Here is a 13500-nt window from a genome sequence, read left to right on the forward strand (position 1 = left end):
GCCCTTGGCCGGCCCTCAAGGCAGCTTCAGAGAAGAGGTCCTGGGCTGCAGAGGGCCAGGCGCCTTCCTTGTGCCGTGGCCACCTCGGGCCCATCGCTGCCCTCGCCCTGCCCTCCGTGGCTGCAGGGACTCTGGCCAAGGGCGCTTTCCCTCTCCAGCGCTCAGAGCCCGAACCTCTTGTTGGGCTCCGTGGGGTTACTGGACTTCAATCTAGTGGCCACTCTTGGTCTCACCTGCGCGCTCCCGAGGCCAGAGCAGGGTTGGGAAAAGACCCCACCAATGTTTCAGCAGTCTCGGGGTCCAGACTCTTTCCCTCGCCTCTACCACCTCCTGTGTTGAGATCTAAGAATTACCCCTCCCCCATTAGATCTCAAGTTTGATTTCAAGGAAGTAAGCCCTGCTGTGTTTTCGGTGGGGTTTTCTCTCTGGTCCCTTCTGACGGTAGCCTGGACCTTGCAGGGGAAAGGCAGAAGCAGAGGAAACGGTGCTCTGGTGCTGCTAGTAATATAAGAGGGCACCAATGAGAGAACCACCCCCATTTCTACCCTTACTGACCTGGCTGGGCCGATTCTCTCCCTCCTCTGATTACATTGTCTGTAGCTTTGTTATGAATCTCTTCACGGTTTCCTTTGTTGACAGGATTTTCAAAGACTCTCCTGTTTATGAATAAACCTGGATTTAAACCCCCTGACCTAATGGGCGTGACTGCTGATCCAGCCAGGCTTCAGTCCCCTGGCTCCTAACGAGGCTGATTGAAACAGGTGCTTAGCTTTGGCTGGACGGTGCCCGCTATTTTGACCCCACCTTGTCTGTCTGTCTGTCTACAGGCACTCCCTGTAGTAAGCACGGTGACACCCCCCCCCCCAGCTGCATCCGGGCCTGTTCGTCGCCCACACAGAGGTGGGGAAAGTTGCATCGAAATTCCAAACCCAGTTAGCTGCTGCAATCGGAATGAATCGATTTGCACAGGCCGGTTTAATCCGGACTATAACCGACCGGAGAAAATGGATTCGGATGGAAGCGTTTGATTGCTGAGGTTTGAAACTGCGCTGCGAAGAGCGGTCTGCTCCTGCTGGCCTGGGACCCGAGCAGGGAGGACGAACCCGTCTTTTCACCGAGCGCAGTTAGTCCCCCGATGTTGCTTATAAACCTGCTGGAAGCGGCCGGCCGGCTTTGGCCGCGGACAGCGAGTGGATCCGGTCGATATTGCTAACTTGCAGGGGGAGTCGATACAGTCAGCTTCCCTTGGCAGGGAGAAGAACTCATCAATCGGGATTAGGGTGGAGGTAATAAAGACGCCTCTGTTGGCCGGTCGGCATCAAGCAGCAGCAGCAACCGGGGCTGCGTTTCTCCCTCCTCTTTGCCGACCACCGAATCCACCCGCGCCCTGGCCTGTCGCCCCTGTGGGGAAAAGGACCATCCCAGTGGGGTCAGTGGGTTTTCCCCTCCAGACCCTTCCCTCGTCGCCCATTTTGGTCCCGGGAAAGCCCCACCCTTTCCCCTCCGCAAAGACTCTCAACCTTTGCGCCAAACTTCACGTGGGGATGTGACCTGTGTCTTTCCCGGCCGCCTGCAACCCGCGTCTCTCCATCCCGGGCGCCGCGAAGAAGGCGGTCCGTGGGCGAAAGTTGCGCGGCGGAGACGGAGCCGGGGGTGCCGAATTTGCAAAGTTAAATATTTGTTTTTAATTTTCTGGCTCAGAAATTTCCAACTGCCAGGCAGGGCTCCTCCTGCGGCCGCTCTAATGGGCTTGCATAAATAGTTTTGTTATTACCACTTGTCTGCTAAAACAACATTGGCTTCGCATCCTGACACCTCGTATTTCAAATCCTGGCAGCCCGGAGAAATCGCTCATCTAACGGGGGCCACTGGGGGGGGGGGGGGGGGGATTGAAATGAACTTGCTTCCGTTTTTTTTGGGGGGGGGGGGAAGATTAAGATGAGCGATTTATACAGTCAATTTGGGGGTGGGGAATTAACAAAACGGCGCTTCTATTAGTTCTATTAGTTTTTTAATAATTAGATTTGGCGATTTCCCGACGTGTTTGAAGGCCGCGAGGCGCTGGGCTCAGGGTGAAAGATTTCCGAAGGATCCCATTGGATTCAATCTATTTATCAGGGAGGGAGACGCGGCCCTATTCAAACGGTGAAAGGGGTTCCACTCGCTTTTCAAAGCCAGGTTCCCTTGGAAGAGGACCGGCACCCACCCAGCCTGCAATCCCAAAATGGCGAATCACAAGGAAGGCGCGTTCCGTTTTCGGTGGGGTTTCGGCGCTGCCTTCCCAGCGAGTCCTCTGGTGCAAAGTCAAGTGCTTCTCAGTGCTTGCGAGGGTTGTCTGAATCTTTCATATACACCAAAGACCCACACCGCGCACCCAGGTTGCTGTCTGCTTCTTTGCATGTGTTGGCCAGCCTTTGGAGCGTGTGGACAGGGATCCTCAAGGCCGCTCCCCAGCCCACCCCCAGCGGGAAGGCCTCCTGCCCGAGCCCCTTTCCCTTGCCTAAAAGCTGCGCAAGAGGATCGGTGGGCCTCCAGCGCAGGAGAGCTTCAGCCTCAGGACTGCGGCCCACGCCGTGGAGGCGTGGAGTGCCTCGGACTGCCGGCTCTATGGGCTCAGGAGACCAAGACAGCCCTTGGTCTTCCCAGGAGTTGCCACAACCATCACTGCCAACAGGGAAGCTTCCAGAAGGAATTCCAACGCCCTGGAATGTTTGGAGCACTTGATTGGTCCATTGAACTAGCTGCGACTTCCTAGCAAGGCTTAGCAAGGCCTTTGAGGGTGGCTCCCCTGGTTCAGGGGTGCTATTTCTGGGAGATTAAAAGCGCAGTTCCTTCCCCTCTTGCTATCCTGGCCTTGCCTTGCGCGCCTCCCAGGTTCAGGAAGAATACATAGCCATTTCCAATCGATAAAATAATGAGTCTGGCAGCCCTGATCTTCTGGAATGAGCAGACTTTTCAAATGACTATTTGGATGGTATTTTGCAGGCATCTTCGGGAGGAGGGGGATATTTGAAAGAAGAGCAGGTGGGGTCGACTTGCTTTCTCCCCACCCTGCAAAACCGAAAAGTGGGCTTTTCTAGGCAGGCCATCGAGCAGCACTGTACAGAAGGCCTGGCTCACATAGTTGTTGGGGATTGTGGTCTGCGCTCTCCTGTATAGTTTCCTCCTATTGTGAAATTTCGCATCGTTTAAGGTGCCCTGTGAACACATACGTTTTGCTTCAGTTCTATTTTTAAAAGATTTCTGGTTAGTTCTACACCTAAATCCTATTTAGTCGTTTATTGAGTGTCCATCCTGTGGACTGTATTGACGTGCTCTGTGTAATCTTGAGTCCCGGTGAGAAGGTGGACCAAATAAAATCGATAATGTCCCCCCAGATTATTGTGGCCGACAGTCACATGATGTGCAGGCTTCTATTTTTGCAGACACACACACACACACACACACACACACCGAAATCAGATGGCCTTTTGGAGTGCGGGCGATCCTGAGGAGCAAGGCAGCGCAGCACATCCTTTGGCCAGCCTGCCAGGCGAATTCCAGAAAGATTCTTCTTTCTGGGAGCCACCAGTCAAGGCAACCCCCAAGCGACGTCGAGCTCCCCTTGGGCCGTCCCCCGGCCCCTTAAGAATGGCTGGGAGCCGCGCGGGCCAAGCGAAGAGAAGGGTTGAGGCTGGGAGGGGAAGGCTGCCCTCCTGCGGGGCTGGCGCTTTCTGGCTGGCCTGGCCGCCATCCCTCTGCAATGGGGTCTGAAGCTGGCCAGCTAAGAGCACTTGATTGGCCCGAGAGAGCGGGAGAGGACTCGGCCCTGCCGCGGAATAGCTTTCCAGACTGCCGAAGCCCTCCAGTCCCTCGAGCCGGGCCGCTTTCCGGGCCTGCCTTGGCCTTCTCTCAGCAACCGGCAGGGCGGTCTGATGGAGAAGCGGAGGCACCTCGGGGTGGACATTCCGAGTGGGCCTTTGGGCGGCAGAGAAGGGGAAGGCCCGCCGGGTTGCCCTGGTGCAGGGTGCCGCCTTCCCGTGCCCGGCCGGCCGGCCTGCCTTCCCAGAGCCCCCCCTCTGCCCTCCCCCCCGCGCCGAGGTGTGGGCGTCAAAGGAGCGATTAGCGGGCGCGCCACCTCCGCTGGGCCATTCAGCCGGCCGGGCCGCAGGACTCCCTCCGTTGACAAACATGACAAGGAACCTCGGAGATTGACGGCAGAGGAAGTGACATTTGACCCCGGTCGCTTCCTGCCCCCAGAGGGGGGATGCGCCTTTCAGAATGCGAGTCATGCCCCGCAGGGGGCCAGCAGCCCCCGCCCCGCCGGCCCACACCTAACGTCTGCCCCGCACCAGCGCCGCTTCTCCTCCGCTGCCCCGAGAGAAGCGGGTCCCCCCGCCAGGACCAGGCCGCGGGTACCGACCAGCCTGCCCGGCTTCCCAGAGCCGCACATGGGCCGGCTCAAGCAGCGCGGCTGGCGTCCTTCTGCACATCTCTTGCCTTGAAAACCCCACCAGGGATCATAAGTGAGTTGTGACTCCATGGCAAAGAACAGTGTCAAGAAGACAGAAAAGCCTCTGTGCTATATTGGGGGCGGGCTGGGGAGTCAGCTCCAAGACCCTCAATGGCTCCTCCTGTTCTGGAACAGCTATGAGAATAAAACCAGATTGCCACTCTGAGTGGGCGGTTGTTTGCCAGGGCTACCATTCGCTCCTCTGACCTGAAAAGTGCCAGCTGCCTGAAATTCAGCAAGCCTTTCTGCAGGGTGTTGGCAACCCAAAGTCCAAAGCCCGAGAAAAATGGAAGCAGAAGCAAGAGAAGGGCTTCTGGCTGTGGGGTGGGGGTGGGGGTGGGGGGCACAAATTAGGAGATTTCCTTGGGCTCCTCTGGCTTCCTTGGTGGCTCTTGGGAAATGCTGTGCTGCTAATTTTGAGTACTGGGAACTGCAACTCCCTTCACCTGGAGAAGGTGAGTTTATTTACAGACCCCCCCTTCCTAGACTAGACTTTGATTCCAGATTCTTCCTCACAGCCAATGACCACCTGGGGTTGTGGAAGAAGAAAAGTTTTAAGCTAGGGGTGTTCAATGCTGGCTCTCCAGATGTTCATGCAGGGCAGCAATGGATAGGAATGATAGCCCATGAACATCTGGAGGGCCAGAGTTGGACACCCCTGTTTTAAGCAATACAAACAGGTGAGAAGCCATGTTTTCATTCCATCGTTCCTCAGTCAATGGAGGAATCGGAACTTTGCCTTCTGACCATTGTTGCAGCTATATGCAAAGCTAGAACTTGCTGAAAACACATTTTTGAACTGGGCTGTCTTTTTGTGAGTGCACCCACGGGTTTGTTTGAGCTGCCCTCGTATCATCCACTCAGCCTTCTACGCCCAAAGTTATTTTGACTGAACTAATCAACATGACACCTCATTTCATAAAATCGAATCAATTAGAAACAAAAAGAAAACATTCTGACCTCTACCCATCCCTTCGCCAATTCACAGAACTGCAGTTAAGAGGATGTTTTGGGCCAGTATCATTCCTCCTCTCTTTCTCCAGCAGGGAGAGCTGAGATTGGCCAGGGGAGGACTGATATATTCTGCCCAGCCACAGGTTTCCCAGCTTTGGTTCCCCTTTCTTCCATGCATCTATATGGTGACAGACAGTTCAGCTGCTGCTGGAATGTCAACAGTGGCAAGAAGAGCCCAGGACAAGGTTGAACAATTCACGCTACATGTTCATAGCAAGCAGAGCATCAAGGAATGGTGTCAAATCAGTCGTTGTTGTAGATTGACTGGAATTGGAATACAAATATAAAAGTTGTAGAAAGCATCACATTAGAACAGGGGTAGGGAACCTGCGGCTCTCCAGATGTTCAGGAACTACAATTCCCATCAGCCTCTGTCAGCATGGCCAATTGGCCATGCTGGTAGGGGCTGATGGGAATTGTAGTTCCTGAACATCTGGAGAGCCGCAGGTTCCCTACCCCTGCATTAGAACATCAGTAGAGCTCTGCTGGACCAGACCAAAGGCCCATCAAGTCCATCATTCTGTTCACACAGTGGCTGACTATGACCAGCTGCCTCCAGGAAGCCCACCAGCAGGATGACTGAAACAACATCTTCCCACTCATGCTCTTCAGAAACGGATCCAAAGAGGCCTATTGCCTCAGGTGCTGGACTTGCAGCCCCCTTTGTGAGGAAAAACAACCTGCAGCCCAATCAAATCTTAGTGTTGTAACTGGAATCCAGTCTTGTACCTGTTGTTTCTTCAAGCATTCTTAACTGGACCCTGAATTTGCAGGTGTCAAGTTGTTCTTATTGATTAAAAACAGGTGTTTTTTTTTCTATCCACACTAGCAAGGAGTGAAACAGGAAATGTGAAGTGAATGAGCTGGAGATCATTTAATGTATGGTTTTTAATGGAATATATATTCACACCCACTTCACACACACATACACACACCACCTCTTTGTAGCCTGAACATGAGATAGCTTCCTGGTGATAATTAGAACATACAATACAACAAATAACTAAAAATGTGCACTCACTGGGTAGTGAAACAGTAACTTTAATACAGCCACAATCGCAGTGATGACGGCAATAATAATGAAACGAATGAGAAGATTGAAGACTGATTTTAGAAAGGTCACATAGACAAGGCAAGGTGGAACAAGAAAGGATCAACAGCTCACAGCCAAAGGTCTGGGGAAAGAGAAATATTTTCACCCATCTTTCAAAACAGGAATGGCTTGGCACCAGGCAAAATGATTGGAGGAGGGCTTTCCACAGTTTGAAGACACAACTGGAAAGGCCCTGTCTCCTGGGCTTACCCAGCCCACCTCATAGGGAGAGAGCTGCCATGCAAGTTCATATCGGAGGGGTATTTAAATAATCTGCCCCAGTAGGGCAATATGGTAAGAACTGCTCCAATGTGTTCCAAGTAGGTAGCTTTGTTGGGTCAAAGCAAAACCCAAATGCAACAAGCTATTTAATACCTTTTATTAAGATCAGCCAAAATAATACAACACCCTTCATAAATTGTGGAATTCACAATGTGGTGTGGGGTTGTTTTTTTTGGCTAGTCTTAAAAAATGGATGGCTTCTGTTTTTTGTTCTACATGCACAGTCTCTGAATAATACTTGAAGAGCCAGATAACATTTTGACACTAGAGTATGCAAAGGAGAATTGCGAGGAGAATTTTGAGGCTGATGTTCCTCCCAGCCCTACTCCATCCACTCTTCCACATCTACTGCTGCATCATAGCCATGTGGGAAAATGACACAAATAGCCTGTGAATTCTCAAAGGCTGTTTTCAGTCTCTACTGTGAAAAGGTCAAACGGTATATCTTCGATTAACTTATCTTCCTGTGTATTTCCACAATTGTTCCTTACAGAAGGACAGAGATCCTGAGCGTCTCAACTTTGGCACTCAGCTCTAGGACATTCCAGGGAAGCATTCAGCACCCTTAACTTGGAAGGGAGAGGCGAGCTTGCAAGGCGGAAAAGACAGATTAGCAGCATCCCTTCCTCCTCTGGGCTTTGAGACGTCCACTTCGAGGCTGATTAATCAGGATGGTGCTGTGCCCTGCCCACCTATCATCATTAACGACTCTGGCGGTGGACTAATTAGGATTGAAATTTGGAGTTGCACACCTTGTTCAGATTGCTGGGTTTTGTTTTTCTACGAATATCCTCAGGAGACTTCAGCCCTGGAAACTCATCAAAGCCTTCTAACCCTGCATTTTCTTCCCATTCTTTTTATCTTGGGCTGCTTGTAAATGATTCCTGATAGTGAGCGTTATGGACAGGCCCTTTATGTGAAAAAAAAGGTATCCTACTGATTGTGCAGAGGTATTCAGTTATTTTTACAGTGTTGGGGAGATTTCAGTGAGTCATTTTCATAATAAAATGTCTGAGTAGAAAAACAGCCCAAAATGCAGATCAGCAATAGTTGGTCATGGTCAGGTTTTGAGCTCAGTACAAGGAGGATCAGTTTATCAAGAGCTATTGGCAGTGCTAAGCAAAGCCTCAACGAACAGAAGAAGTATACCTCTGAATATCAGATGCTAAGGATGATCATCAGTAGAAAAGCTTCATTTTCTTTTTGGGAGTTTCCCAGAACCATCTTACCTGCTAGGAACAGAATATTAGACTAGATAGACTTTGGTATAATCTTGCAAGGTGGTTCTCATTCTAAAGGAAATAAAGCTGAGTTAACAATTTAGACTATATTTGCTAACAAGCAGAGGTTAGCCAATAACTGGAGATCACCTCTTTGTGGAGAGGGCGTGTCCCTCTGCTGGGCCTCTTAAAATGGCAGAAGAGCTTGACAATGTCTTATAGATTTATTTGTTTATTTAGTGCATTTTTATTTCTCCCTTTCTCCAAGGAACAGTGTATATCAGACCATCTTCCTCCATTTTATCCTTATAGCAACCGTGTGAAGTAAATTAGACAGGGAGGTATCAGGTCAGCCAGCAAACTTCAAGGCAGAATGCAGATAATTTGCAAGAACCAAAGCACGCTTTGTCAGGTGCCTGCAATGTTAGATTCCGTTCCGTTGGCAGAGAGATTTATGCCCAGGGCTACAAAGAGAGGAAGTCATGGCGGGGAGCAATATTAGAAAGAGTGGCCAGAGGGACAAGTATTCCAGGACGTGTGCTGCCTTATGCTGCAGAGCCCAAGTAAAAATGAGATCAAGTTGAAAGAATCCATAGTTCACTCAGAGCGGGTGTGAACCACTCCCAACTAGTGAGGCTCTGTGGTCCACCTGGAACCTTAGTTAGAAAGGCAGGATATCGATACACTAAATAAAGAATGTCTTGTCGAAAGAAAGAATGGGTTGGGTATAACATTGGCAAAACCAAAAAAGGTCTGAGGGGTCATTCCTCTTGTTTCTGCTGCTGCCCACTAAAAGAAAGAAAGACAATTTGTGCATGAAATCTTCATGAGAAAACATACCTGTTCCCCTCACTCTTTTAAAACCCAAGCATAGCATTTACAGGTCTCAAAGGAATATGCACAGATTCCCCTTCTCAGATCCCAAGAGGGAAATTGTGCTCTCTCACATAGGCAATTAAAAGATTTCTGCCAGTGGTCCTCACCCATTAAAAGTCTCAAAATAGAATAATTCTTTCTCCTTTGGAGTTTTTTTTCCAGATGTTCAGGATTTATTGCTTCTTGCTGAAGGTTCAGCTTTCACGGGGCCTCTATTAAACATTCATTTAGTCCGAGGCTATAACAGCTGCTCCAATTTTTACCTATGCCTCTCAGGCAAAGCTGCTCACCTTACTTTTGGAGATAAGTTCCTCTTCTCCCGGCAAGGGATCAAGGAGTGCACTGAATGTTCTGCAATTAATAAGAAACCTGGAGACTTCAGAGGGTGCATATGGAGAGCCAAGTTCATTTCCGCTGTTGAGATATATCAAACAGAAGGGGAGAGCAATCCTCGCTGCGATTTTCTCAGAGCCAGCCTACCCAGCTTTCATTACACCTCCGTCAGGTACATCCTTCCAGCACAGCGCCACCGGCTTCTTTTGACAGACTCCTGGCTGCTTCTGTCATCTTAAACATTAAGGAAACCACCCCTCCCTTTTAACTAATTAACTACGTTTTATATGCCGCCATTCCCTTCAGAGGCTCAGGGCAGCGTACAATATTTAACAGTAAAAACAATAAAATAAATTAAAATAAAACCCAACCTGGATCTTATTGTGATTAAACTATCATAAACAGGAGGGCAGAGGCAAAGTAGAGATGAAACAAAATAGAGAAAGAGTCAGGCCAACGATGGAAAAACCATAGTAGCCTCAACCCTCCACGTGGTGAAACAGCTTTGTATTGCAGGCCCTGCGGAACTGCATGAGATCCTGCAGGGCCTGGATGTCACATGGCAGAGCGTTCCACCAAGTTGGGGCCAGGGCAGAAAAGGCCCTGACCCTGATTGAGGCTAACCGAATATTTTTTGGGTGTGCTCTTTTGTCATTATTTGTATTACACTCACATCCTCCTCTTCCTTAGGGAAGCCCCGGGTGAATTATGTGAAGCTATGAAGCAGGGCTGCTTGCAGACTTTGGAGGGGAGGGGAGGTCTTGGACAGAGAATCCCCAAGGGCTGCCTCCTTGCCCACTCACCCTCATGTCTCACTACTTGTCTACGCATCCTCTCACAGGCCACACTCACAGTCATTTGCACTGCACACAGCCCTTTCCCTGGTGATACTGCTCAGTGCTTGCATCTGGGGAAAGGGAAGTGGAGCACTCACAAGGGAGCGAGCAGGGAAAGGGCCTGTTAAAGCCAAATTAACAGCAGTGGACCCTTGCAGAAGCCCTGGGCCCTGGCAGCTGCCCTGCTTGAGGGTATGCTGACACTGGCCCTGTCTAGTTGGCAAGTGCCACTGTGTTCTCAGGCACTATGTTGAGGACTCCTGGTACTAATTACAAACTGTAGTAAAATTACAAACCATGTTGAGGACCTCTGTACTAATTGTGCAGGCACCAGCCTCAAGTTGCTTCTGTAAATGCTCCCCCACCCCAGCCACTATCTCCCCTCTGTAGTTCACCCAGAGGTGGGATCCAACCAGTTCTCACCACTTCTCTAGAAGTGGTTACTAATTTTTTCTGAGTGCCGAGAAGGGGTTACTAAAGCAACCTCCATGCCCAATAGGGACTGGAGGTGCGTGTGTGCGGCGCCGCCACTGTTTGAATCCCACCACCATCGGAGCCTGTTATTAAAATTTTTGGATCCCACCACTGAGTTCACCCCAATCCCCACACAATGTATTTACATGGCAACAAAGGTAGACATTTCTTTGTTGACTCTTTGACTTAAACTTTGCTCATGCCAAAGATAGGCAGACTGTTCAGATGCGGCTAGATTCATGCCCGCACATTCTTGCATTGATTCACACAGGACTCATAGTCCCCCAATCCTGATCAGACAAGTCCTGTTTCTGTCCCACTTGAAGAAGAGATAACTCAGGACTGTGTGGCACAGAAAGCATAGTGGCTTACATTGCCAAACAAGACAACCAAGTAGCATGGTAGACACAGACTGAACTAACAGATAATAAAATGCCTGTGGGCACCCCACCACATTTGGCAATACATTGCCACCTCTAAAGCAGGCTGCAGGGATCAGGTGAAGAGGCAGGTGGCAAAGCTAACCCCCATCCTTTCTGCCAGTGCTGTTTCTTTTCCTTCTCCTTAGTCATTAATTCAAGGTCTGCTGGCATTCAATTTTGACTTCCAAGAGCCTTCACAAAAGTATTTGCATGTTGGATCTGTAAACATAACATCCAGTCAAAAAGCCCGTGGCTTCAACTTCATCCCTTCTCTCTCTTCCCCCCTAATGTGCATAGATTTCTTATATGTAAGTGGCATGCTTCGTTCCTCATATCTGACAATAGAACCATCCGGACATTTGCTAAAGGAAACACAGATGAACAAAATGTATGAATTGCATTGGGATGAGTTTTACCTTTTCTTTCAAACAATCAAGAAGTCCATGTATTTCTACTAAGAAATTGAGCATTTGTCTGATTCATGAATTGTGTCCATCTCCTGTGGAAATATATATATATATAAAGCTTGAGCAAACTTGGCACCAGAGGGCACTCTTGCTAGCTGAAGCAAGATCAACTGTTGAATGCAGTCATTCCTTAGCTCCTGTACTTTCTACTTTACGGACAGCCTGGAAGCGATTCCAGAGTATTCCCTCTCAGATGCTCAGTCTGGAGGTCCAAGCTGGAGAAATCTATTGCCTCTGGCATCTGAGTGGGGTGAGCCTGCTGCTTGTGAAAGGCAAATATTCACATGGATACGTTATGTCATGGGAAAGGAGCATTTGTATTCACCCACTCTGTACACACAGAATATAACATTGTGGCGGGAATTGCAAGTGTATGTTACAACCGGTCATGAAAGTGTTAACTATCTGTATGTAAACAGGATGCTGAGATCATATTCTAATGAGCTGGCCTATTGATTAGGCATTGGTCAATTTAGCAGCCATTGCCTACATGTTTAAGGTCATAAAGTTAACTTAGCTCCTTTGTTCTGTGCCCGTTGGACCATGTGCCTGTCAGACTATGTAGTTTTTAATAGTGTAGTATAGAGTTGATTGATTTTTTCCCAAGTATACCATTCCTTTAGCTAATATAACATTATTTAGCAGTTCACTAATATCTGGGTTATTATTGCTCTTCTGTTATACTCTGCATTAACAAAGAACAAGCAAGTTCCCACACCCTGATTTCATCAGCAAACTAGTTGAATTATTCTGCACCCTTTTTTGCCTAAGTTTTAACTTAATCTTAAACCTCCTGTCCAGCTATTAAAGGCCAACAACCGTCCAGAGTTTCTTTGTTTTAATAGTCCCAACCCACTAAGACTTGGAATACCCCTGTTTTAATTTCATCCGTACTGCCCAAAATTAATCAGATCTTGGGCCTTCTTGTGTTTTAATCCAATCCAGTCATTTCTCATAGCATTGCCTGTGCCTGGAAACAGAATTTTGCTTGTTCCAGAAAGATTGCCCCTCTTATAATTGCTGACGAGTCAATTTTTCCTATAACTAGTCCCCTAAAATCTATGACAAATTGCACTTGGATGACCTTCTTGCTGGCCACTTCTCTCACTCTCTCCTTGGACCTCTTCACTTCTGGAATGGTAAATATCACCCTCCCAATACCCTGCTCTATTCCTTCTATTGCTCATCTCTGTATTTTCTTAGGCTCTTCAAAACTGTGTGCTTGCAACTTGCAAGTGTATTTTTGTTATTTTTAATCCCGCAATAAAATTGTAACCCTTCTCTTAATCCAGGTTTTGAGTGCATTTCTTTGGGGAACGGACCTCTGTGTAAATTGGTGAAGATCCCCTGCCTCTCACATAGTCAATCTGTTCCCAGTGAATTTCTCCAACCATAAATGGAACAGCTCAGACCAACTTGGGTAGGAGCAGAGTAGTTATAATCGCTGCATACCTGAAGCATACTACTCTCTTTTCACGGTGGGGGTTTGCCACATGAACATATGGAATTGCTTTATACCAGGGGTATGCAACCTGCAGCTCTCCAGATGTTCATGGACTACAATTCCCATCAGCCCCTGCCAGCATGGCCAATAGTCCATGAACATCTGGAGAGCCGCAGGTTGCAGACCCCTGCTTTATACCAAATCAGATAACTGCTCCTTCACAGTATTGTCTACTCAGGCTGGCAGCAACTCTCCAGGGTTTAAGGAGGAGGTCTTTCACATCTTCTCCTTAATCTTCAACTGGAGATGCCAGGTCTGAACCCAAGACCTTCTGCATGCCAAGATACTCTGCCATCGAGCCATAGCCCATCTCCTGCCAATTACAAACCACCCCCTCCTATCTTGGATGACAGAATGTGTATGTAATACTTTGAAGTTCCTAATGGACATTAGAGCATGTAGAATACTTGGGGGAAGTTACAGGAGTGTAATGAAAGGGTAGGAATAACTTTTATGGAGGAAACGGCATGCGTCTGTGGTGGGAGTG

This window comes from Sphaerodactylus townsendi, linkage group LG11 (assembly GCF_021028975.2).
Source record: "Sphaerodactylus townsendi isolate TG3544 linkage group LG11, MPM_Stown_v2.3, whole genome shotgun sequence".
In the NCBI taxonomy this organism is placed as follows: domain Eukaryota; kingdom Metazoa; phylum Chordata; class Lepidosauria; order Squamata; family Sphaerodactylidae; genus Sphaerodactylus; species Sphaerodactylus townsendi.